Here is a 5,635-nt window from a genome sequence, read left to right as displayed (position 1 = left end):
TGTTTGAATCTTGTGTCAATCTTTAAATTTGATGTCTTCTTGTGTCTTTTCTTTATAATTTTTGCAAATTGTGTCTTTGGTTTTCAATATCTTTAAGTTTGGTGTCCTTTGCATGTTCTTGTTTTCTTTGAATTCTTTGAGTTTTGTTCTTGGTGTTCTTCCTAATCATCAAAGTGTTCTTGGTTTTTTCTTCTTGTTTTGACTTTAAAATTTTTAAGTTTGGTGTCTCTTTGTGCTTTTCTTTGCAATTTTCCCACACTAGGTGTCTTTAGATATAAAAATTTTAAGTTTCGTGTCTTTTTTATGTTTTTCTCTTTCTTTATTAAATTAAAAAAAAAACATATCTTTTCTATCTTTATTTTAATTAATTTTCGAAAATTTCAAATTAAATTCATATTTTAATTTCAAATTATTACCTTATCTTATCTTAATTTCAAATTTCAAAATCAAATCTTTTCAAAAATCATATCTTTTTCAAATCTCTATCTTATCTTGTTTCAAATTAAAAATTCAATTTTGAAAATTTAAAATTCAATTTCAAAATTTAAAATTTAAAATTTCAAAATTCAAATTTCAAAATCAAATCTTTTTCAAAAATAGAATTTCAAAATCTTATCTTTTTCAACTTCTTTTCAATTCTTTTCTTTTAAAATTTAATTCTTTCTTATCTTATCTTTCTTTTAAAATTAGAAACTAACTTTTTTTTATTTTGAATTCAAATCTTTTTAATTTAAAACTTATCTTTTCTTAACTTCCTTATCTTATCTTTCTTACCTAACTTATCTTATCTTTAATTTAAAATCTTTTCTATCTTATTTTCTAACTTTTAAGATTAAATATTTTTCAAATCTTTTCAATTCTTATCTTATCTTGTTGACTTTTTCAAATATTTTTAAAATCAAATATTTTCTAATCTTTTATCTTATCTTATTTTCAAATCTTTCTTAATTAGTTACTTGTTTTCTCTTTCTTCTTTTTCAAAACTTCTTAACCAATTATTCTCTCTCCTATTTTTGAAAATTCCCTTCTATCTCTGTCTTCATTTTAAAAAATTCATCATTTAAATTTTCAAATCTTTTTAATTAATTAGCCTCTATTTTCTAATTAAATAAATAAATAAAATAAAAACAAAAATATTTTAATTCTTGTTTCTCTTTTACTTTTAATTTTCGAATTCTTCTTCTTCTCTCTTCTTTATCTTCATTCTTCCTTCCTTTCTTCTTCACATTTCACAGGGAGTCCGCTGTTCTTGAACATGGAGCTCTCATTCTCCTTCTTTCTTGGTTTCTTTTTCTTGTTTATGACTAGCAACAGGGATAAAGAGCCTCTCTTTAATCTTGATCCTGAACTTGAGAGGACATTAAGGAGGAGCTTACAACAAGTTAAAGCACAACACTCCGGAAGAAATCTCTCAGGAAATTTTGAATAGGAAGTTGAAGACATGGCAGCCAATGCTAATAATGGAGAAGATGCAAGAAAGGTCCTTTGTAACTTCACCATGCCTACATTTGATTTCTACGGCAGAAGTATCTTTGTACCTGCTATTAGAGCTGACAACTTTGAGCTTAAGCATCAATTAGTCTCTTTTCTGCAATAGAATATCAAGTTCTATGGACTTTCATTGGAAGATCCACACCAATTCTTGTTAGAATTCTTACAAATCTGTGACACTGTTAAGACCAATGGAGTGGATCCTGAGGTATACAGAGTTATGCTCTTTCCCTTTGTTGTAAGAGACAGAGCTAAGATATGGTTGGATTCTCAACCTAAAGAGAGCCTAGACTCTTGGGAAAAGGTGGTCAATGCTTTCTTGGCTAAATTTTTTCCTAATAGAAAGAAGAGAAAAAAGAAAAAGTGGAAGTTTAAACCTTCAAACAAAAAGAAGCAACTGATTAGGAGGTGTCCTCCTAACATGCTCTCAGAATGGTCTATCCTAGGAATTTTCTATGATGGTCTTTCTAAGATGTCCAAAATATCATTGGACAACTCTGTAGGTGGATCACTCCATTTGAAGAAAACGCCTGCAAAAGCAAGAGAACTCATTGAGATGGTTGCAAACAACCAATTCATGTACACTGTAAGAACCGGGATTTTTCACAAAAAATCGTTGTGATAAAATAATTTTAGTGCCTGGAATAGATTAAAAATTATGAAGTTTTAATTTGAAATTATAAATGTGAAATTTGATTTCAGTAAATTTTTCTGAGTTGGAAAATGTATCTTTTTCGAAACGTTTTTGTAAAAATGCGTACTGGCACTTTAGCTGGCAGATGATAAACGAGATTTTGTATGTCGATATAGAATTCAATAATGAATACAATCGTGAGTATAGTCTACTCGACACTCAAACCTCGCATCAAACAATTCTCCAATCTACAATCGAGAGTATTAATCTTCTCGAGTCGTCCTCCCTTGGAATTGCTAGAGAATGCATGTTATTGATTAGGAAGCTTTTGTTGTAATCGTTGAAGGTCGGTGCACTAATTCAAACTAACAAAGGTTAGGTGACAAGCAATCAATATTAAAAGACTTGGCCTAGGGATAGCACTAGAAATTCTATCACTATAGTTTCCTTCAATGATGATGACAATCAAGTCTTGCTCCACTTAGTCAACCTCTAAGTATAGAGGAGAGTCAAGTGAAAGTGACTAGTTTGAGTCACAAGTCCTAGCTTCACCCTAAGGGAATCTAGCTTTAGTGCATTCCAAGCCAATTAGCAGTCTTTAATTCTCAATCAACAATGGACATCCACTCTTCAACTTTTCCTAATGGTCCAAACCCTAAGCCAAGTGAGAAACTTTTACTCCATAACTAGTGTTGGCATTTTATCAAACATATGATGAGCATTCATAAGAGGCATTAAGAAATTAGAATGAAGAATTGAAATGAAGAGATCTAAATCACACAACTATCTAGAATTGAACAATTACAAGTAATGGATATGAAAGTACCTCAATTCACTAGTTCCAAATCCAAGTAACAAAGGCAAAAGGTAGATCCAAAGTGAGAGGATCAAAGAACACTAATTGAGAATATGAGAAGAGTAGATCTACTAATTGTATCAAAATAAAAGTGTATTACAATTGATCTCACCAAGAGAAATCAAAGGAGAATTGTAGTGGAGAATGTGGAGAATGAAACCCTAGAAAGAGGTTGGAGTCTCTCTCTCCACCCAAAATGTTATCAACTCTAAGAAAATATCTAAGAACATGTAAACTGAACTAAAAGTCCCTTAACCCTTCAACCCTTTGCCTCTTTTAAGCTTTTCCCTCCAATGCACTTCCCCAAAATAGGGTCTCTATCTGTCTTCACGCTCTGGTCACGTGCTCTCTAAAAAAAAATCTTGTGTGACCACCAGTGCGTACGCGCACAGCACGCGCGCGCCCCTGCAAAAACTGCAATCCACGCGTAGGCGTAATCTGTGCGGACGCGTCCATGAGGCTCATGACTTAGCCGCTACATGCGCTGGCTCGTAGCTTGGCTCCTAGCTTTGGCTTTAATGGTGTAGACCTGCGCGGACGCGCCATGTGCGCACACGCATCGGTGCTGAAGTTTCCAAAGCTTAATTTCCCATGCTCCTTTCCTTTGTACATGCTTCCATTCTCTTCTCCAAGTCATCTGTGCCCTATAAACTCTAAAACCACTTAACACACGGGTCACGACATCGAATGGCATAGATGAGGATTAGAAATATATCTAATTTAGTGCAAAAGAAGCATGTTTTCATCCATGAGGCAAAATTGAGAAAGGAACACAAAGTCATGTATTTTCATATGAAAATTGTGTAGAATCATTGATAAAACCCTCGAAATCAATACCGGATAAACCCTAAAAATAGGGTTTATCAACCTCCCCACACTTGAATTGTAGCATGTCCTCATGCTTTAAGTGTCCTCACTACATGACATCTGCAACATGTAACTAAGACAACATTTGTAAACAAGGCAAATCACTAGCATGTGATATAAGGGCGGTATAGGCATGCAAGTAAGAGGCATGAGAAGTGTACACCCAAATGTCCATGATGGAAAGCAAGTCATAGTCAAGTGAGTGAATAAAATGTGAGATATAAGGAGTGTTATGCCCGATGCACTTAAGAATATGCAAGTTAGTGAGAAAAGCACTTAGTTGAAAAGTATTGACTCAAAATGAGCTCAAAAGGTCATGTGTGCTTTGCATCAAACACTTGGCGTGCATTCATTTTGTGGTGAGCAAATAAGTGGAGAAGGGCAATATAACATCCCACAAAGCAACATTAGTTATCATAATTCATTGCGATTGCAAAGAAATCATGCAAAATAATTGAATCCACCAATGCAAAAGAAGTCATGATCACAACACCCATAAAGAAGTGTAAAAAGAAGAACAAAGACAACTAAGTAATGAAGAACTTAAAAAGAAAAGAAGCTACCTAAAAGAAAGCAAATCATCTACCTAAGGAAGGGATGAGAGAAGTAGAACAAGAAGGGGGAGTAGGTTAGAGTACCTTGGGAGAGAAAGAAGGGAGATGGAGATGTAAGTGAGAGAAGGGAGTGAAAGGAGGTGGAGAGTTAGATGAGAAAGAAAATGTGGGGACCGCCGGAGGTAGTTAGTCGCCAGAAGTGGTGCTGGGCGGTGGTTGGAGTAGTGCAGAGAGGGGTTGGAAAAAAAGGGATGGAGAATGGTAGAAGAGATGGGGGTGGGAAATGTGAGTGCGTGGTCTTATATTTTGACGCCGCGGGTCGACGCGCGCTCGCGCGGAGGAAAGAGGAGCCGCAAGGACGCGGGCGCGCCAGATGTGCGCACGCGTGCGTGTGGTTGTGCCAGTAGTGCAATGCTAGCCCAAGAGTTGCACAACTTTCTGGGGAATGTATCAGAAGTTGGTTGCAGGGGTGGTGGCGCGTGCACGCACAGTGTGTGGACGCGTGGGTGACTACGCTGATCAGGTTGGCACACGCGCGGCAGATGCGCACACGCGGCAGTAGTTTGATGCCAGAGGTTTGGCATAACTCTTTGGAAAATATGCCAGAGGTTACGGCAGGATCATCGACGCGGGAATGGCCTGTGTGCGGTGGCGTCTATTTTGTTTGTAGCGGAGGGACGCACAGGCGCATGGTGTGCGCACGCATGCGTGATGGTATGCTGGGGCCTAACGCGTCTATTTTTTTTATTTTTTTTCATGAAGAATGCACAACTTTAGCAGGTACTTAGATAAAAGCTGAATAGAACACCTAAAAACTTCATCAAAGACCTAGAAATGAGGTGTTTTCTATCATTTAAGTGGTTCATAGTGCAAACTTCTAGGAGCAATAAAAGAAGAGTTCAATGGCTATATACAAATGGGGTGAAAAGGTAGATCTTACCATGGTGGGGTGTCTCCCACCTAGCACTTTTGTTTAACGTCCTTAAGTTGGACTTCCACTAGCTCAATGCTCCTTGTCAAGAGGTACATCTTCCAAAAGGAATACCTCAATCTCCTTGGTGTTCTTTCTTTGCTCACCATGGTACAATTTGAGACGGTGCCCGTTTACCTTGAAAATATCCGGACTTGAGGGATGGTGCAAATGGTAGACTCCGTAGGGTTCTACTTTCTCTACTTGATAAGGTCCTTCCCATCTTGATCTATGCTTTCCGGGTAATAACCTCAACCTTGAGT

Source organism: Arachis stenosperma, chromosome 6, assembly GCF_014773155.1.
Source record: "Arachis stenosperma cultivar V10309 chromosome 6, arast.V10309.gnm1.PFL2, whole genome shotgun sequence".
Classification (NCBI taxonomy): Eukaryota; Viridiplantae; Streptophyta; class Magnoliopsida; order Fabales; family Fabaceae; genus Arachis; species Arachis stenosperma.
Note: the sequence above shows the minus strand (reverse complement) of the source record.